Source organism: Thermobia domestica, chromosome 4 (assembly GCF_964235325.1).
Source record: "Thermobia domestica chromosome 4, izTheDome1.hap1.1, whole genome shotgun sequence".
NCBI classification, from domain to species: Eukaryota; Metazoa; Arthropoda; class Insecta; order Zygentoma; family Lepismatidae; genus Thermobia; species Thermobia domestica.
In genome coordinates, this window is record NC_137457.1 from 92,249,098 (window position 1) to 92,272,096 (window position 22,999).

Genomic DNA, 22,999 nt, shown 5'->3' on the forward strand with positions numbered 1-22,999 from the left:
TGGACAAATCTCCCAAACACACGAACGGTCATAACCCCCACAGCCAAAACCCCCACACTCAAGAAATGTCAAAACGCCCACACGATCGGTCATAACCCCCACACAAATGGACAAATACCCCAAATACACGAACGGTCATAACCACCACACTGGTAATCGATCATAACCTCCAACGGTCATAACTCCCACACAAATGGACAAAAGAGCCACACATAGCAACGGTCACAATCCCCACATAAATGGACAAAACCCCCACACAAATGGACAAAACTCCCACACAATCGGTCAAATCTCCCACACTCTGAAATGATCCTGGTTGTATGTCTTGCCCTTGTACTTTTTAATAACATTTTTTATTCCACTTAAACCGATGTTGCAACTATTCTTCTTGCACTGTTTTGTAATGACAGAAACGCTAAAGTGGGCGTCGTAAAGAGCCGCAACAAAGACGTACAATCACGATATTTTCAGAGTGTGGGGGATTTGCCTGATTGTGTGGGGGTTTTGTCCATTTGTGTGGGGGTTTTGTCCATTTATGTGGAGATTGTGACCGTTGCTATGTGTGGGAGTTTTGTCCATTTGTGTGGGAGTTTTGACCGATCGTGTGGGCGTTTTGACATTTCTTGAGTGCGGGCGTTTTGGCTGTGGGGGTTTTGACCGTTCGTGCGTTTGGGGGATTTGTCCATTTGTGTGGGGGTTATGACCGATCGTGTGGGCGTTTTGACATTTCTTGAGTGTGGGGGTTTTGGCTGTGGGGGTTTTGACCGTTCGTGCGTTTGGGGGATTTGTCCATTTGTGTGGGAGTTATGACCGATCGTGTGGGCGTTTTGACATTTCTTGAGTGTGGGGGTTTTGGCTGTGGGGGTTTTGACCTAGACCCCTTCTAAATCATGCGTGATCAGTGTTTTCTTTCTTCTTCCATGCTGTATGTAATAAGCAAATGCATTACATGCGCAATTAATTATAAGGTCAGTAATATATGGTGTTTGTTGGGCAAAACACTGCAAACAATAAAGGTTCATCTTGGCCTGGAGAAATGGTTATTATTCGTTTTTCATTATCATTTGGCTTTTAAACAAACGCCTGAGAGATATACAACCTCTGCATAGAACTATGTTGTGTTAGATTCTATAAGTCATATGATATGATGCTTTACTTTTTTAAACTTTCAGCACTTCCAGAGTACTCCAAAAATTTAAATATTCAATTAGAACTAGACAATCTACAGAAGTTTGGAGTTAGGCAGTTCAAACATAATAGAATAAGAAATCGCCATTAAAGCTTTAGTTAATTTGTAACATTGACAATTATTATTATTACTATTATTATTATTAATCACTTGTAGTTTTTACTCTCTCTCTCTCTCTGTGAAGTAATTGAACTCATCCTATGCCAAACAAACCCATGAGCTTAACTTCCTGAAACTGATTAGAATTTCGTAATGAAATAGAAGTGTTAAAGGTTCCTTAGATGATTCTTATAAAAAAAAAAATACCAGAAGAAAACACACAATTTGGCACGGAACACATTCGAAGTTCAACAATGAGCCTTTCTTCTTTGATTTCCGCACCTTTTATGTCCCTACTTCTTTCCTTTTTCTACTAAGAAAAAATCCTTGATAGTATGGAACGTGATAGGTAAATAACAGACCATTTGAGGTTATTCTTTTGAAGCATTTACAATCACATAAAAATATTCAATATAAATTACAATTCCTGTTTTTTAATGGAGAACCAACCAGAGCAGTCTCTCAATTAACTGATTATGACATACTCACAACAAGTTTCTTTCTAGAATCTTTCGCATAAAAGATCTCACCAATTAATAATGATAGTTTTTCGATAGGGGTACTTTTATATTCATGAAAGGAAGACTATTGTTAATTTCTGGTCTAGAAGAATTTTGGAGGTGAAGGAAGAGTAATTATCACTGTCTAGGGATAATAACACAGGTCATCCCCCTGAAAGGAACAGTTTCTTTTGCTTTTCTCAGTCATGTATTTAACAAGCTTTATAAAAAGTAATATTATCCAACTCTCTCTTACTTCAGAGATCCTGATCAAGCGTAGGGTAGTGGTTAGTGTTCTTCCTCCGCAATCAGGAGGCTCCACGATTCAGTTCGGGAATGACCATTTGTGGTTCTCTTAGGGTTTTCGGGTGAATGCCGGGATGGGAGCTCTAATATGTTCTTGCCTTTATTTCCAGTTTCTATTGTTTTATCGTTAATTATTATAGACTAAATTTGCCTCTTTCTCTACCTGAGAAGTTGTGCAATTAATATAAACTGAAGTTCTAATCAATGCAACGTTTAATGATTCTTGGTGCAAATGGCAAGCGGATGAACGACATGGTTGTTTTTAGAGCGGAAAAATAGAAAGCAGAAGAAATTGCAGACCCAAAAAATTGTGGAGTGGAAAAAAAACCGGTGCCTGTCATTTTTACTGCGCATCATTTTTAATACTCGAAACTTGTCCTGGCTTTCTAAAATATTTTAGCCTTGGAAAAGTTCGTAGATAATCAGATCGTTTCGAGGCTAACTTAAATTCTTGTCAGCAAAGCATGGTGCGTTCTCATGTTGAAATCGAGGAGAAGATCCCCAATTATGAAGGAGTTAGCTGCGTGCAGTCGTGGACAATAAACATTGAGTGGCCTGGCTTGCTAGGTTGAACGTTTGGCATGAGACACACTGACCCTTTCTATAAATAATGACTTTAAAAACAATGTGAAGTACAAAAACAGTGTGAGTATTTTATACGAATATGAATCAAGCAACTCAAATGAAATAACATTTCTGGTTTAACCTTTTTCGGATATTCAGAACAATAAATGCGATAACGCAATGCGATTTCAAAGCTTACATTACATATGCTCATACTTTTGGATCTGTTGCAACTTAGGAACACGCTTAAAATCTAAGGACAATCTTTTATCTTTGTTGCATACTAAGTGCACTGCACTTCTCCAATTCAATATATACAGGTAGACGCACTGTAGTTCCCGCACAGCGTTGAAGTTTAGAACGTATTATTGTATTTCTCTGTGCAAGAGACATAATGTAATACTTATATTTAATGCACATGAAAAGTTATGTTTATCTCAACCTTTACTGCAACCGTTCTGTACTAACTTTACTTAAGATACACCTGATCTTCACATGAATTTCCTCCTTGTTTTATAAATGATATACAAAAGTAGTCTATCAACTTTAGCGCAGACTTGAGATTTAAGGATAGCATTAGATTAATTCAAGTTTTAAATCTATCTCAAATTATGGAGGTGCAGATGGTAACGTAATGCTTCGTGTAGGACAGCTGCCTTGAAGTTCAAGTTTTGTACAGATTTTACAACTCTTTTACCACCAGATTAAGCCATCTCTAGGCATCGTATGCTATATGGAGTGTCTAACATTTTGGGAGGGTAATGACAGAGAGAAATGTATATAACTCCCACTTCATACAAATACATATAACAACTTTTACCTGTTATATTAATGTATATAGTATCCTAATGTACCATAATGTATATAACTTTTAACTATAATTTTCTAATATAATTTTCTGCTTTCAGTGTACCTTTCTACATAGCAGTATCAATTCTAGATGGTTTCATGGAAAATTGTAAAGTGCATTTTTAGTGACCTTTGACTAAATGCAGAAATTCATGTGTACTCCGTAATGTTGAAATAACTTCTTTATTTCAATAGAAAATTTGTTGGGAGAGATGGTGTAGTAAAACTAAATTAGGTTCTGCTTACGTAAGTTTATTTCCTCATACACACAAGATTTATAATATAATATCGCCACATAATGTTTTCAGTACATATTAGATTTACATATCTAGCCAAGTAACTTGCGACTTTTATGTGAATTCTTTATCCTGGAAACCCTGGAATTAGAAAAATACATTCTAGTATTAAACTACAGTACGTAATTAACAAATTTCTAAGATTTCATTTTAACCAATAATATATTATTGTATAAGTATAATGCAACCTTATAATTGTCCGAAGAAACGTATAAATAACAAACACAATTCAGATAACTGTTAACCCTTAACCACCGAGTTACAAAATGTATGACATACTCCCCTAGACGAGCTGTATTTGTTACCGCTGTATTTGTATTTCCACCATTTTGTTACGAAAATTCCAATGCGGACCCTTTTACGTTTACTTCATAACTACTGCCTTGTCCAACTTCTTTAGGAGCTAGATTAGCAGAAATTTATAACTTAAGGCGTTTAAATAGTATTTAATTTTAATGGCTGCAAAACAGTAACATTTTACATGTACTTATCTAATCATTGCAATAATAGGGAAGATCAACAGTTTTCTTTTCTATTTGACTTTTATTTAAGCGTACGACTATAACGTGGTATATTATTATTATTTTCCAAAATATGTTTCGAAAATACAGGATCCAGGAGCTCATGGAAGTACCATATTTTTTCATGCCTTCGTTTGATAGGAAGTATACATATAAAGAAAGAAATTTGGTTCCACGAATAACGAAAATATTAATAGGAGACAATTGTAAAAAAAATAAAACACAGGCCTATATAAAACACCATCTCATCACTAATATGCCGCAGGAGCATTTGTTTTATTGTAGGCCTACACGACTCTCATTTCTTTGCTGCATACATTTGTTGCAAATTTTCCTCGTGCATTCGACACTGGCTTCTTGCACTCAACACACACATATAGTGTCTTACGTTTCTTTTTTGGATCACACAAATGGCAGGTCATCTTCTCGAGTCTTTCTCCGATCTGTTACGGAAGCAACAGAAGCTCTAACCTAAAGGACTATTCCTATGCAAGCTCGTAGTTCAGTTGTTAAGTGAAAGTCCTCAATTCATCTTATCATATGAGGCTTAACTAGAGATTTCACCAGTTTCTCCATGAAAGCAGATCTTGTTAATCCTTCATTGTCGCGATATCTGTAGTAGAGAACATAAGAGTTGACAGTACTGATGTCCAAAATCCGGAAAAAAATTGCTATCGGCCAACGTCGAGTTCTTAAATTGGCACATTTTTTCATCTAGACTGTCAACACCACCTTTGTTTTTGTTTTAAAATATGTTGATTTCAGGTTTCCCTGTCACAGTACAGGTCTCGGGTGTATTATGCGTTGTCGACACTAGGATAACACTCTTTCCTTTCTTAGGCACATATGATACAAGAGTCTTTTAGATAGATAGATTGAGCCTCCTACTGGACGTCGCGTATCAGGTTTAAACTGTGAAGGAATTTGACGGTTCTATTGGCGCATTGTATCAACAAACGTAAGTCCTCGGGTAAGTAAGGCATCAGCAACTTCAATTGAAGTATACCAATTATAAATCGTAATGTTCCTGTTTGTGTTCACTATTTTCCTTGTGAGACGGATAACAGAGTGGGTCGGCAGAGATTTTTTTATCAGCTGGTGGAAGTGTGGCTCCATCACAGTTTTTACCAACATAAATATATTCATCGTGGAAGTAATGAGTTTTCTAGTCGACCAGAACCTGAAGTTACATACCTTATTTGCAGGGCTTCTTCGACATATAAACCTTAAATATACATCTGCCTCTGAACCTCACCAGCATCTCATCCACCAATTGTTCCTGACAGGTTTTTCTAATTTTTTGCAAATTTCAGATGTAGCTTCTGCTGGATTTTCGTGATAGGTCGGTATGATGGGTCATCAAAGCGTAGGTTGGAAAGTAAATTTTCAAAACAATTTCTACTCATGACACAACGAAAAATGTTGCGACCTGTTCCATGTATTGCCCATATTGTTCTTGTATCCTCTTGGTAAGGCTTGAAGACGGCTGAGTAGATAAGTATACCAATGAAAGCCTTCATTTCTATCAAATCATTATCACGCATGTCGGATAAGTCTGGGCTTTCTATCTTTCCCTTCGTAGCTTAAGGTTAGTAAATTCAATAATTCGTTTCAGCATGTCATCATCACAGAGTAGTCTCCAGCAGTCTATCGGTTCTACTTTTGTACCAAGAACACGAGCACGCTTTGTTAAACCTGGCAGTTGAACTATAACGTTGTGTCGTTGGGTTTGAGTGTTTCTACTGTGAAATGGCTCGGGTAACCATTTAATCCATTTTTTTTCCGAAGAAAAATTGCATTTAAAATTTCCTTAATAAACATTTTATTTCATTAACTGATACTTCATCTTCTGAAGTCTCTTCACTCTGATCTGATGCTGTGTCGTGTTAACTTTCAATAGCAGAAGAATAATGTATTTCTGCGTCTTCAATGTCACCGAGACCTTCACTTAGCCACTCATCAACAACAGAATCATACGGCGGGTCCGCAGTACTCACACTGGTACCGAAGTCATTACAGCAATATAAACAGCAATCAGAAGGTATGAAAACAGTGTCACGTGCACCAAAAAATCCGTTATCTGATACCGCTTATTCAAACAATGCTCTCTTCACGGCAGCTAACTAACGACTAAGCGCGGTTGTGAGCATTGTTGGTAATGAATGAAAGCTACCTAAGGGGACGAAACCCAGAAACAATTAGTTACTAAAATTCGCCAATTAAAAATGAAGCAGTGGTATCATATATCGCACTTCGGTAGTTAAGGGTTAACCAGCGTAGTTAGTGTAGCGTTTGTTTTTGATTCGGAAATTATATTTTCACTTCGAGATAGCTTAAGGATAATAGTAGGTTTTTCTTTCAATCATTTCTCATAGTTACTTTATTAAACATGTCCGCAAATATGACCCACCCACAAATGCATTAGTTTTAAAATTTATGCCAAAATTAGTGTGCAATTAGTGCTGACGACCTATAGTGTTTTCCTGTTACGGAAACGTAAGGAAACAAAAAGATTCTTGTTGGAGCTGGGTTTACTCTAGCCCCACCCACTAAATCGATTGAGATGAAACCGTTGCAAGAATTCATTAATACTGATGATACCCCATAGAAAAGAAATTAGCGCCATTATTTGAAGACCAAAATATGTTTGAAATCTTGATTGATAGCATCATTAAATAAACTAATCCATCCCTAATTTTATAATTGGATACGTAGCACTACTTTTTCATTCGGTATCGTGACCACTAATTTATAACGTAGACTAAAAGTAATTGTGCCGAATTATTAAAAGTTGGTGGGGGTACAATAACGTTGATTTTAGTGATGAGCAAATGCAAGACCAAGATCAAGACCCGTGTTGTATTGGTCTTGGTCTTGCCTGCAAGAGTCTTGCAAGTCTTGCTTTTAAGAAATCTTATGCTTTTCGTAGGTAAATTTCACTCTGAATATGAGGGATAATAAATTCTACAATGCCCCAAAAGCAACGGAAATAAAATGTATGTTTCTACATGTAATATAATTTACCTTCGTGTATGTATGATGATAGTTCCAACATAGGCAATTACCTTTATTTTTTTAATGCGAGCCCGCACTTCACTACCTGTAAAATAAATCACAACGTTTCGTGATCATTTATATCTTTAACAGATCCAATATTCCACTGGTTCCTAAAGTGGGGAGGTTACTCCTGAATCGTATGAAAGAAAATCAAGACGGCATAGATTACTGAAATACCATGAATTGCAAATTTATTTTTACACTTTAAAGGCATCAGATATTTTTCTTTTCTATGACGATAGATAATGTTTATATTGAAATAACTTTCAATTACATATTGACATTTTGTTTTATTGATTGCAATGTATAATCTATGGTACAGAAATATGGACATTACACAAAAGAGATGGAAAAAATTGGAGGGTTTCGAAATGTAAGCATGAAGAAAAAAATAAGACAATTAGCTGAATGAAAGTAAAACGAATCAGGTGTTAGAAATAGTGGCAGAAGGGGCAAAAAGAAGAATTTTAGATGTAATAAAGAGGAGGAAGCGGAACTAGTTCGTAGATTGGCTGAAGAGTAACTGTATTATGAGAGACGTGGAAGAGTGTATGATGGAAGGAGAGGGAGAGGGCGAAGGAAACTGTAGTTGAAGGAAGTTATTATGACAGAAACTTATTACGTCAAGACGAAGAGAGTAGCTGAGGACCATACTTCGAAACTTCTCAGTTGCAGCAAGTGACTTGACAATAATGGCAGAAAACCTACGATGATGATGATGATGAAACGTTTAGCAATGTTGGCCAAAAAAGAGAAAGAAAAATTAAAGTAATAACGAATGTATCCAAAATTCTTGATATTTAGGAATAATTTGAGGGAAAATTGAAAACGACTCAAATATCTATTTCTTTTGTGGAGACTTAATTTACATAAATAGTTTTGATCAATATTAGAAATATAAAATAACGGATCACTTTAGTAGATGCAGTTTAAAGAAATTAGAAGAGAGTTAAGTAAGAGAGGAATATCAGATTGAAGTTTCGAATAGATTCTCTGTTTTAGAAGATTCGGAGTGCACAAGTGATGAGGATACCTGAATTAAAATTAGAGTTAGCATTACAATTTAAGCAAAAGATAAATTGGGACACGCGAAAATACGTAGGAACAAACCATGGTTTGACCAGGAATGCATTAAACTAGCAGAGAAGAGAAAACGGGCATAATTACGCTGGCTACAAAATCCGAATGAAATAACTACACACAGTTTCCAAGATATCAGGTGGGAAACTTCCAAAACATTTAGAACAAAGAAACGCGATTTCGTGAAAGCTAAAATTAAGGAACTTGAATATAATAATAAAAATAAAAACACCTGGGACATGTATAAGGGGATCAGCGAATTTAAGAAAGGCTATCAACCTCGTACTTATATATTAAAGAAATTTGACGGTACAGTACTCACTGATACGGATAGCGTCTTAAATAGATGGAAAGATTTTTTTACAATTTGTTTAACACGCAACCAAAAACTAGTGTGCGTGGAGGAAAGGAGATACATACCGCAGGACCTTATATACCAGAACCCAACCGAATAGAAGTAGAAACCGCTATAAAGACATTAAAGAAACACAAAATATCCGGCTGAGTTATTTTAGCTGGAGGCGAAACCTTGTGGAACAAGATACACAAACTCATTCTATCTCCATATCTGGAACAGGGAAGAATTGCAACAAATAGTGGAAAGAATCATTCATTGCCCCAATTCACAAGAATGGCGACAAAACTAACTAATAATTATCGAGGCATTTCTCTTCTGTCAACATCCTATAAAATCCTTTCAAACATACTATTAGCAAGATTGACACCATACGCAGATGAAATTATTGGAGATTATCAGTGCGGATTTAGAAGAAATCGATCAACTATGTACCAAATATTTACCATTCGCCAAATACAACTACTTGAAGAAAAACGGGAATACAATACCCGGGTACATGAACTATTTATTGATTTTAGGAAGGCGTACGACTCGGTTAGGAGAGAAACATTATACAACATTCTTACAGAACTTGGAATACCGAGAAAGATAATTAGATTAATTAAGATATGTTTAAATGAATCCCAAAGTAAAGTCCGGGTAGGAAAATTTTTGTCCAAGGGCTTTCACGTCGAAAATGGCCTGAAACAAGAAGATGCGTTGTCGCCATTATTATTTATCTTTGTTCTGGAATACTCTATAAGGAAAATCAAAGATAGCAAAAAGGGCCTAGACTTGAACGGTATTCACCAACTTATGACATATGCTGATGATGTAAATTTAATAGGAGACAATAGGAGAAAAATAGAAACATATGCAGAGATCTTATTAAAAGCTTGCATTGACATGGGTTTAGAAGTAAATGCAGAGAGAGCTAAACACATTGAAGTGCGTCAGGACCGTAATACTGCAAATTATGGACGTGTTAAAATATTAAATAATACCTTTCGTAAAGTGGATACTTTCAAATATCTAGGATCAATATTAACAGAGAAAAATCATATTTACGAAGAAATTAAATGTCACTTAAAAGAAGGGAACTCGTGTTACTATTCGGTTGAAAATCTCTTGTCTTCTCGAATCCTCTCGAGGAATTTTAAGCTTAAAATATACAAGACGGTAATCATGCCTGTTGTTCTGCATGGCTGCGAAACATGGTCGCTAACTCTGAGGGAAGAATATAGGCTGAAAATATTTGAGAACAAGATCCAAAGAAGAAAATTCGGACCCAAGAGGAACGGGAATGGGGAATGGCGTAGACTTCATAACGAGGAACTACATAATTTATACGGTTTGCCCAACATTGTTAGGGTCCTCAAGTCTACGAGGCTTAAGCGGGCAAAATATGTAGCTAGAATGTAAGAAAGTAGAAACGCTTTCAAAGTCTTAACTTGAAGACCAATCGGAAAACGACGTAGGAAGACGTAGGCGCAGATGGAAGGACAATATTAAGATGGATCTCGCAGAGATGGGATTACAAAGTAAAAACTGGATGCCGTTAGCTAAGAATACAAGTCAGTGGAGAGCTTTTGTGAACGCGGCATTGAACCTTCGGGTTTGATAAGTTATAGAGTCAGTTAAGTAGTTAGTTAAAATAACGGCATCACACTCCAAGTTTTTGAAATAACTACAAAATCGCTTTCACTTGTGAATATTGATTATTTATTGCTGTATAATATTATATCGCTCAATCCTCGATGTGCCGCATACATAAGGAGGCTAAAAGTTATGTTGATAAACAATTATTCAACGTATAAGCATCCGCCCGTGAAATCAGACGTGCAGTCGCATGCACTACGTTTTTGTCAATGTCATGAAAGCGTTATTTCGATATTAATTTTAAGAGTACACATTTAAAGTTTCCTACGGATGCTTCAGGCTCGGAGCCAAGACCATACAAATGTAGTCGGCAAATATAGTGTGCGGGATTACTGATGTTGAATTCAATATTTCTCTCGAGTTTTAGAACACCAGCACTATTATTTGAAATGAAATTAAATATATAGTTTAACATTCCACGATTATGTACTGAGTCTAAGGGAGAGGGTGATGATGAGAAATGAATTGAATGGTGCAATGAAGAATGTTGGAGGAATCGGAAGATCCCCTAGAAAATCCACACACGCGGTGTTTGTCCACCAAAGAAGCTCACTTGGAGCAAGATGACTTTTCTGTGTGACTTGAAAACGAGTAACGACTACAGAAAATGCGAACAGATTGAAGAAACGACATTTTGTTGCTATATGCTACAAGGTAAGATCGACTCACACGGGTTGCATGAACAACTGGGATCACATTCCAACAGCATTTTTACTGAAGCCAAGAAGTTCAAGTGCAAGATGTAATGATATTTCCTCTTCCTTCTTACATTCTATAAAAATTCAAGTAGTATCGGTACTTATTCAAGACTCAAGCGCAAGAGTTTTAGTCTTGTAGGTATGGTTTTCGTCTTGCACCCCTTGGTCTTGGTCTTAGTCTTGCGTCGAGATTTCTGGTCATCTTCTCTTGCAAGACTCTTGCATGCAAGACTCTTGCAAAAACTGTAAGGCAAACACTTTTGCGCTCATCAGCATTCACACATGCACTAATTTTAAAACAAATGTTAAAAGTTAGAGCCCAGTTAATAATGACAACCTATAATCATTTTTAATAAAGGTCTGCCATTCAAACGTCAAAATTGATGTTGCTCAATTCCCATATTTAGTTGTAAGTCAACATCTCAGATAGCCTGTTGTAAGGAATACTGAAGTAAAATAAAACCAAATCCTTTACGATCAGGTAACTGAAAGAGGTCAAGATCATTCTTCTCCTCCGACATCCAAATTTTCGAGTCAATTTTCCGTTGTAATATGAGTACAGCATTTCTTATTCCAAGATTTTCAACACTAGTTTCTTTCATGGTCTCTGTTCTAACCTGCTAAAGTTTAAGTCTCATCTCTCTGTTCCTTTTTTTAAAAAAAAATTGACGTCAATTTCGCCATTATATTTGCTGTTTAAATCTATTTTTTCATGTTTACATTAGTATAACTATAACTATATTTTTTACACGATTTGCATTCTAAGTAGATATCCTTAATTTCTGGCTCCAGCTATCCTTCTTCCAGGCGCTAGACATATTCATATGTTGTAAGAACTACAAAAATGGTATTTTGCTGCATATTAATCATTACAATTTAAACATTAATTATTTGCCTATGTTTTAAAATTAGTGCTGGTCTAAGTATGGATAAGTTCAGTCTCCTTCTGCCCCTTTCTAATCATTGACGTCAAATTCTGTGTTGTAAAAAAGACACACACTTTATCTGTCTGCTGTTTAAGTATGTACATAGTTGATATGTACATTTTTATACATAATTTTCATTCTACTGCTTAATTAGCCTAATTTTAGCAGTATAGATATACATTTTTGTACATAATTTTCACTCTAACTAGCTAGAACTATATCTAAGCTCCCGTCTCCATCATCCAAACTCTCGATTGAATCCTCCGTAATGAGTAAAGCACAAATTGTACTTTTATGCTAATTCATCAGCACAATATCAGCACTAGTATTGACATGTGTTTTAAAAAGTAGGTTCAAACTTCTGTGCATAGAAATTTAAAATCATTTTCTTCGTTTTAGCAGAGCATAAATTCTCTTTCTATACTCAGTGATCAGCACTAATGTTTTTTATAAGTTTTGTATTTTAACGAATCTAGTAAAAGAATTGATTCTTAAGCTAGCAATTTTCCCAGAGGTACGAATTCAGTTACACAAGGAACGAAAAACAAATAGATGACTCAAATGGAACTAAATCCCACGATTTTTGGCATACTGCACCTAACCATTAATTAAATACACTGGGAAATTTGCTTCCAGAACAATTATATGCTCCCTCATTCTTTATTTCGGTTTAAGAACAATTTAGCTTTGTCTAATACGATTTATAGTTATCACATAGAAGAGCACGGATAGATTCACGCTTCTCAGTTCTATCTTAAATACCGAACCAATTTATCTATAGTAATACCTAGATAATTTTAGATTTTCTGCTCATCCCTAAGCATAAATTTAACACAATTTTTTCAATGTGTTTAATTAAAATAGATTACGATATCCATATCAGCAAAAATTTTAAAATGTGCTGAAAGTGATTGCCAAATTAGTGCTGAATACTTACAAGACAAAAAATATGCCGTTACACAAACATAACAAAATCAGCGAAATTAATTCCCTCCATCAATAATACAATACTAATTTTGTAAACTCTGTAAGAAATTGAAGTGGATAACACCATCTAGGAAGTAAATTAGTGTTGTTTATCTAATCATAAAAATGTAGTACCGAATATGTCCTTGCATGCTGCTAATAAGGTGTATCTTTTGACCTTCTGACAATATCATAAATTATATTTCCGGTTTTCATTGTCAGCACTAATTTGACACTAATTTTGTGTATGGGTTTCATCTCAATTGGTTTAGTGGGTAGGACTAGCATGAATCTAGTACCACGAAGAATTTATTTTTTGTATCTTTTGACGTTTGTATGAAACTAAAATTGTTTTAACACTGTAGGTCATAAGCACCAGTTCTGCACTAATTTTTGGGATATGTTTTAACATTAGTACCGATGGAGCCAAGTTCACGGAAATTTATCACACTGTTTTTCGGTAAAACTGAAAACTGTATCCAGCAGTTGTGCATTTACTGTAGTGTGAAGATACAACATATGTGAAGAATAGCTTAATGTTTCTTTCTTATCTACGAATTAAAATGTTTAATATTTTCGGTTTATATTGAAACTACCACAAAGGTCGAGTTCCTGTATTATCTGTACATATTGAATATCAATATTACGCTTTGAACCTAGGCATTATATGATGCAGTAAAATAGGGGTGGAGGACATCCATATATCAAACCGCAGTGTTAGCTGTAATGAGAGTAATAACACTAACACCTTTTCAGCTAAATGGATAGATTTTGTTTATTGTTTTTATTTTTAATGATTTTTGCAGTGTTGGCGCGTAAAAGTAACTAAATATTCTATAACTTTGCACGTAACGTACTTATTTTCACTTTTATCAGTTATTATAAGTGCATTTCATGTATTGTAATTATACTGCGAGTAGTTAGCGCAATTGGGTTTTGGAATTGAAGTCACGAAATTGTGCGCGTTGTTAATGAGATTATGAATTAATTTTTTACGATATTTACTTGTGTAATTGTTATTTACGTATAATATAATGTTTTGGAAATGAAACTAATCTCGAATTACGAATTTACGCTGTTGTACCCATTAAAATTATTGAATGAATAACACATGCATAAATACTTACCATTAACGTCAGCACATCCTTTGGAGTTACACATATGTACTCCGATGCCAAATCAAAACGTGCCGATCGCCCAAGAATTGTACTGAGAGCGGAACCGGACTTGCGACTTTCGAATATTTATTTTAGAAAAAAAAATACGAGTGCCACATTAAGTATTATTAGTGCTTATAAATACATTCTTTCTTTATCTTATTATGAATACACATAGTTTTTGATATCATTTGATGTCGTACTCCCCGCAGTATGGCGAACTGAGTCAGCAAAAATTTTTGTGACATCATAAATCAAAGGTTAGTGACCTTAACCAGGAGTCAATGACGTAGAGGTACCTAAGACCACTTCTCTAGATTTGGGCAGAGGTACATTTGTGCACCTCCTAATATTTCGCAAGGTTACATAGGACAACACCCCGTAAATTTTGGAAATTTACTAATCTAAAAATTTGGTATGGTAGTCTATGGCCATAGTGTGTACCTTTATCAGTATTGTTGGTCCATCTTGTTCCATTTTATGAGTAGAAAATTGACAGAAAATTGAAATTTCGGAGGTTTTTGAACTAATTTATCACCTTTGATTAGATGTTATTACTCATTACCTTATATAGTTATGTGGGAGTGTACAGGGTCCACTCCCTTTCATAAGACACAGGTACATTAATGCAGCCATTAAAAATTTTGGAGGGCTACCATGGTTACCCCTTAAATTTTAGAAATTGCTCATTTTAAACATTTCATACAATAGCATAGGACCGTATAAAAGCATAGATCACTAAAAATTTAGGTGGTCCATCTCGTTCTCTTTCATGGGTAAAACATTTCTAAATATAAACGTAAGCCAAGTGTTTGTTTTTGGCCCAATTTACCTATTGACGAGGTCCAATTTTTTATATGGTTATATGAGGATACATAGGAGTCCATTCCCTATTTTAAGACGTGGGTAATTTGGTGCGCACGGTTAAAAATTTGAAGGAGTAATTTCACTCACCTGCTCAATTCAGGGAAATTGTCCAATTTAAGCATTTGGTATCTATGTACAGGACCTCAATATATACTTCTCTAAATTTGTATGTAAACCTCTGTCCTTTACATGGGTAAAAATAAATTAACGAGGTTGTTGCCCCTTTGATAAGGTCTTATTACCTTATATTTTGAGTATTGACAAATTTAAACATTTAATATCGTAGTACTATAGGATCCTAATAAATTTGGAGGATCATTTCGTTTCCTTTCATGGGTTAAAATTCTAGCAGTCAAATTTCGGATGTTATTGACCAATTTTCTTCCTTTTGAGGTATGAGGTCTTATTACCTTTTGTGATTCTGTGGTAATGTACAGAGATCTATTCTATTTCTTAAGGTATATGTACATCGATGCATCCATCCTAGAATTTGGCAGAGTTATATTGGCCCACCCTTAAATTTTGGAAATCATCCAATTTAAAAAATGATATAATAGTATAGGACTCTTATATGTTTTACTAGTTCTAAAATTCGATGATCTATCTCCCTCCATTTTACGGTTAAATAATTGCCAAAAATTATTACAACCATGTTTTTGGTTATTGACACAATTAAATTCTTTTCTTAAAATCTTATTACTTTGTATGATTATACTGACGTGTACAGAGAATTATTTTCTTTCGAAGGATATAGGTACAAGATAATTAAGGAGGGATACATTGGTTCACCCCTTAAAAATTAGAAACTGCGCAATTTGGCACAACAGTATAGGACCCTAATAAATACCATTATAAATCTCGTTCTCTTTCGCGGGTAAAACATTGTCAAAAATGTAAGTTTCCGAAGTGATTCACCCCTTACGATAAGGAATTAACATCTTAAATGAGTGTTACAGGGGTCATTTCCTTTGTACTACATGTTTACTTTCATATTCCCCTTTTATCTATTTGGGGTACATAGGATTACAAAATAAGAAATTACCAAATTGATTTGTGAATTACCATATAAGAAAATTCTCTAAACGTTCTCTAGTACCCAGTGTATATGTTCGTGTATCTTTTATGGCCAAAGATATATATTTGAAGGTTATCAGACAATTTTATTTTTTTATACGGCTTTGTTACCTCATATGAGTACGGGCTTCATTAGCTTTCAGAAGACCTTGGTATACTTCAGCAATGATAAATTTCGGACGGTATATTTCTTATTGTTAAATCAATAATTGGTAAATGTTCTTAGATTTTGGTGGTTCAGCTTGGGTAAATCATTGTCAAGTATTAATATGATCACGTGGTCACTTACTGACCTATAATATGATTATGGGTCCTGGATATTGGCACATTGATACGTTCTTCTGAAACTTTGGGAAGATATTTTGATAATTGTCAAAATTAAATTACGTCTTTGGTCTTGAATATTATCGCCTGTGTGTCAAAATATAAACGCAAGCAATACCCTGTACCACGTGATTGACCCTGATGAGGTAGGGTACAGGGATTCATTTCGTTTTAAAAATTCGTTAGAAATATCAAATAACACACTTCTAGAAAACAGTTGGTTATGCTAAGGTAAACTATTGACGGAGGTTATTGAGCTGATTGAGAGCTAACTACAACATATAATTATATGTTTTATTCTAAGACTTAGATATATCGTGAGAAGTACCTAGGACCATTCTTTACATTTGCGAATTGGGATCTGCAAGATCATTGGTGGTGGCTTTTTACCTTGATCTTTAGAAATCTGATAGGTTATCCTATTTAGTCTTAAAGTTGTAGTTGAGTCTCATAGTCTAAAGGCAATATGATATGTGGTATGCTACATTTTGAAATTTAGTCAGAAGGTGATGTAATCTGATCCTTAGCAAAGTTATTGATGATGCAATTTTATTGGCTGATCACGATCTTTCATGCAATCTGATTGTTTGAGGATTTTCAAATTCATGTTGCATTCAGTTTTAACTTTTGTTTAACATTTAACTATTATTGTGTAAAATTCTTGTTTGAATATTTTCATTCAACATTTTGGAGTCACTGATAAATATAATAAAAACTGTTTATTTTTTAAGTGAAGAGTTAAATTCCGGATAGTTTTAGACGGTTAACCGTGAAATCATCTTAGTAGAAATTTTTGTTTTGTATTTTTTTCAAACTTTTGTTGATAAAATCAGTCTCAAAATTTTCTTTGAATTTTTTTCTGAATGTTTCTTGTTTCAAAATTTTGTTGGTAAACTTTTCTTTTAAAATTTCTGATTTTTCATGTTTTGTGAAAATTTTTGTTTGAAAATTTTGTTCAAAAGTCTGCTTAAAAATTGGTTTTAAATTTTTTATGCAATTTTCTTTCAAAATTTTTAGTTTCTAAATTTTTGTTCGAAATTTTTATAATTTTTCAATTTTTTAATTTAAGAATTTTTTCGAAATGAAAGGAATTTCAAATTTTGATGTTCAAAATGATTTTGTTTGAAGATTTTTGTTTCAAAATTTTGTTTCAATTATTTTCTTTGGACATTTTTCGTTTCGTATATTTTTGATATTTTTATTTAGTTTGAAACTTTTTTTTCAAATCAAAATTTTGGGTTGATTTTTTTAAAGTGTGCAATCACTGGTAAAGAGTCGTTTTGTAACTGTTTAGAACAAAAACATCTAGCAACAATTTTTATTACGATGCAATAAAATTCAGAAAATGGGGTTGTACTTGACATAAAAACGACAAATCATTGAAATTAATTACTATTCTATCAGGACTTGTTTCCATTTTGTACTAGCACACAATAATACACTGAGCAAGGCAATGTGATAATATGCAAAAAAAACACTATAACATAACAGTCTCAACACAATATCTGTGTCTTCATCAGAGTTCCTCTCCTTCTGCCTGCTTGGGGGTTGGTCGTCACTTATTTACTCTCCGGGGATCAACTTAAGCGTAATTAGAAGTTGATCTCCGCAGAGTATATAAGTGATGACCAACTCCCAAGCTGCCAGAAGGAGAGGGAGTCTGATGAAGAAAAAGTTATTGTGTTGATACTGTTACGTGGTAGTGTTTTTTTTTACATATTATCACTAACATTGCTCAGTGTATTATTCTGTATTGGTTAATCACATTCACCCATACCAGATAAAAGATAGAATGTGTTTTGAACTTCTGTTTCTAGCGTATAATTTCAACTGAAGTTTTTTAAGGTCTATTGTAATATCGACAGGTGGAAACTCAATGTCCATTTGATCACAAATAAATTGTTTATGAATACAGGTGTTCACCTACAAACGATGTTGGCAACCATCACACCATCTAACACCATCTATATACATGGTCTGTAATAAGAGTGACACATTTTTGGAAATAGTACTTTTTCACGAATATATTTGTTTTCTTGCAAACTTCTATTGAATGTATGGTCACATTTAGTTCATCATGAAAATAATCATTCATTTGGTCGATTTTTTACATAATATTTGCTACTCTTCAAAGGTCAATTTTACACCAAATTGTTCTTTTTACCCAATCGAATAACAGGTTCAACCGTAGTATCACTGATACCAATGATCACATTATTTGTTTTAAATAAATTTATCGGATAATAGCTTGCTTTATCGTTAGAAGTACACATCTTTCCTCCTGAAATGCACTTGCTCGAATGATTACACGGGTTATAGCTTACAGGTTGACAGGGAATTAGCTGAAGTATGCAGTGATGATTTCATCACAAGTCATAAATCTATTGCTGACGTCATTGGAAAGAAATGTGCTGACGTTTGAATTCATGATTTCATCACAATTTCTGCCGTCTTGATGACCAAACAAATTAAGAGATGAGCCTGTGTACTAAATTGAAATTGATGACTTCGACCCAACAATCATTTGTAGCATAAGGATACAGATATAGAGTTTAAAAAACGTAACAGTTCTTCTTGTTTTGATGCTTCCATGGGTAAATATCTTGCTGGTAAAATGATATTGTTGTCATTTTCAAGCTCCACGACGATTCTTAATCCAAACTTTGTACGAATGATTTAGCTAGCTAAGATTCTAGAAGGTAAATTCTGTTTTAAATCAGTAGTCTTGGTAAATGATTTCAACACATAACGTGTGTTCAGAAACTTCCGAAAAATAGCCATGATGACGTAATCGTGAACAGTAACTCCAAAGATAGTGAAAATGTTCAAATTATACTTAATAACAAAATTTTCTAAAAATGAAACAAAAAGTTTTTGAAAAAAAATTGAAAGAAAGTTTTGAAACAAGATTTTTTCAGACAAAAAAATTGGATTAAAAATTTAGAAGAAAATAAAAAATAAATATTTTTGAACAAAAAATTTTAATAAAAATTGAAACAAAATTTTGAAAAAATAAATCTTCAAATTCAAATTTCAAGAAAAAATTTCTAAGAAATATTTTTGAAACAAAATTTAAAAAAAATCAAGCAAAATTTTTTAAAACAAAAATTTCGTAAATTTCTTAAGCAATATGTTTCAGATAAAATTTAAAGCGAAAAATTCCAAACCATAATTTTCAAAAAAAAACGAAGAAAATCAAGAATTTTTAACAAAAATTTTAGAAACAAATTTTGAAATTAGATAATTGTTCAAACACGTTTGTAACAAAAGTTTAAAGCAAAAAGTTTGGAATCAAAATTGTGAAACGAAAAATGTCTAAGAATATCAACTAAAATGATTTCACGTTTCGCTCTCAAGCGTCAAACTTTAACCAGTTTCCAACTATTCGGTTAGAGAATAAACAGTATTGGTCATATTTGTCAGTTACTCCAAAATGTTGAACGAAAATGTTCAACGTAATTATTTTAAACAGTAATCGATAAATGTTTAAAAAACTTAAAATGCATGCAGCAAAGATTAGAAAGTCATCAAACAATCTGATAGCAAGAAAGATAGTAGACAACCAAATCGCAAAAAAATTGAATGTCATCATCCAATCAGATAGCATTAAAAATCGTGATCAGACAATCAAATTGTACCAATAGTTACTTTGCTAAGGATCAGATTACATAACCTTGTGTTTAAATTCAAAACATACTGCCCTTAGACTATGAGTCTAACTACAACTCTAAGACTCAATAAGATTATCTATTAGGTTTCTAAGATATTACAATTCCGTTCGAAATCTCTTGTCGTCGCGAAATCTTTCGAGGAATTTGAAGCTTAAAATATACAAAACGATAATCATGCACGATGATATGTCTGTGAAACATGGTCACTTACTCTGAGGGAAGAACAGAGTGTTTGAGAAACAATATAGTATTGAAAGTATTTGAGAACAAGATCCTGAGAAGGAAATTACGACCCAAGAGGAACGGGAATGGGGAATGCTGGAAACTTCATAACGAGGAACTACATAATTTATATGGTTTAACCAACCTTGTTAGGGTCGACAAGTGCAGGAGGCTTAGGTGGGCGGGTCATGTAGCTAGAATGGAAGAAAGTAAGAACGCTTTCAAAGTCTTGCCTGGAAGACCAATCGCATAACGACCATTAGGAAAATATAGGCGCAGATGGGAGGACAATATTAAGATGGATCTCGCAGAGATTGGAATACAAAGTAGAAACTGGATGCAGTTAGCTAATCATAGAAGTCAGTGGAGAGCTTTTGGGAGCGCGGCATTGAACCTTCGGGTTCCATAGGCCATATAATTAGTTAGTTAGTTATCCGATTTCTAAAGCTCAAAGTAAAAAGCCACCACCAATGATCTTGTAGACTATGAGCTGTGAATAAGTTCAAAGTATTGTTTCATATTGATCTCGTATTGAACATTCAAACTTTGCGCATCATACAAAAAATTTATTTATGCCAATTCGCAAACGTAAAGAATGGTCCTACGTACTTCTCCCGATATATCTAAGTTTTAGAATGAACCATATAATTATATGCTGTAGTAAGCTCTCAATCAGGTCAAGAACATCCGTCAATAGTTTACCTTAGCATAACAAACTGTCTTCTTGAAGTGTGTTATTTGGTACCTCTAACGAATTTTTAAAAGGAAATGAATCCCTGTACACTACCTCATCAGGGTCAATCACATGGTACAAGGTATTTATTGCGAGCGTTTATATTTTGACCCATAGGCGATAATACTCAAGACCAATGCCGTAATTTCGTTTTCACAATTTTTAAATTATCTTCCCAAAGTTTCAGAAGAACGTATCAATGAACCAATATCTTGGACCCATAATCACATCATAGGTCAATAAGTGACAACGTGATTACATTAATATTTGACAGCGATTTTCCCAAGCTGGACCACCCAATTCTAAGAACAATTACCAATTATTGATTTAACAATAATGAATGTACCGTCCCAAATTTATGTTTGGTGCCAAGTTTATCTGTGTGTTATGAGAGATAATGAAGTCCGTACACATATAAGGTAACAAAGCCGTATAAAAAATAAAATTGGTCAATAACCTTTAAATTTAAATATTTTTCCGTAAGAGGGTCACGAACATTTACAATGGACACTTGGGATTTTTTACCGAATTTTCTTATTTGGTAATTTCCAAATCAAAGAATTGCTCCTATGTACCCCAACAAAATTTAGAAAGAGAATGTCAAAGTATACGTGTACTATAAAGGAAATGAACCATGTAAACACTCATATAATGTGTTAAATCCTTATCGTAGGCGGGCAATCACTTCCGAAATTGACATATTTGACAAGGTTTTACCCATAAAAGGGAACGAGATTTATAATGGTACTTCTTAGGGTCCTATACTGTTGTACCAAATCGGCAGTTTCCAAATTTAAAAGGTGGGCCAATGTACCCCTCCAAATTTTTCAACGTACTTATATATTTCGAAATAAAATAGAACTTTGTACACGTCCATATGGGCATATAATGTAAAAAGAATTTATGAAAGGGAATAAATTGGGCCAATAACGAAACACATCACCATTCTAATTTTTGGCAATCTTTTAATCCGAAAAACGGAACGAAATGTATCTCCGAAGGTTATAACTTGTAATAATTATTAGAGTCCTATAGTTTATATCAAATTTTTAAATTGTACAATTTACAAAATTTAAACGGTGGGTCAATATACCTCTGCCAAATTTCAGGATGAACGCATCGATGTACCGATATCTTAAGAAACATAATAATAGACCTCTCTAAATTACAACATAATCACATAAGGTAATAAGACTTCATACAAAAGAAAGAAAATTGGTCAATAACCTCCGAAATTTGACTGTTAGAACTTTAACCCATGAAAGGAAACGAAATAATCCTCCAAATTTATTAGGATCCTATAGTACTATGATATTAAATGTTTAAATTTTCAATATTCAAAACATAAGGTAATAAAATCATATCAAAGGGGGAAACAACCTCGTTAATTTATTTTTTACCCATGTAAAGGAACGAGGTGTACCATACAAATTTAGAGAAGTATATATTGAGGTCCTGTACATAGATAAAAATGCTTAGATTGGACAATTTCCCGTGAATTGAGCAGTTGAGCCAAATTACTCCTTCAAATTTTTAACCGTGGGCACCAAAGTACCTACGTCTTAAAATAGGGAATGGAATCCTATGTATCCCCATATAACCATGTAAAAAATTGGATCTCATCAATAGGTAAATTGGGCCAAAAAACAAACACTTGGCTTACGTTTATATTTAGAAATGTTTTACCCATGAAAGGGAACGAGATGGACCACCTAAATTTTTAGTGATCTATGCTTTTATACGGTCCTATGCTATTGTATGAAATGTTTAAAATGAGCAATTTCTAAAATTTAAGGGGTAACCATGGTAGCCCTCCCAAATTTTTAAAGGCTGCATTAATGTAACCGTGTCTTATGAAAGGGAGTGGACCCTGTACACTCCCACATAACTATATAAGGTAATGA

The 22,999-nt window shown here is 34.0% G+C and overlaps 1 long non-coding RNA gene across 1 annotated transcript in view; it reads right to left on the bottom strand.

Moving 5' to 3' along the window:
* Positions 1 to 3,743: 3,743 nt before the first annotated feature.
* The window catches only part of LOC145683335 (uncharacterized), a 271,619-nt gene continuing 252,363 nt past the window's right edge, over positions 3,744 to 22,999 (bottom strand). Inside the window, exon 4 of the long non-coding RNA XR_014131051.1 lies at positions 3,744 to 3,884. This is a non-coding gene — a long non-coding RNA (uncharacterized LOC145683335). The remainder of the gene's footprint in view (positions 3,885 to 22,999) is intronic.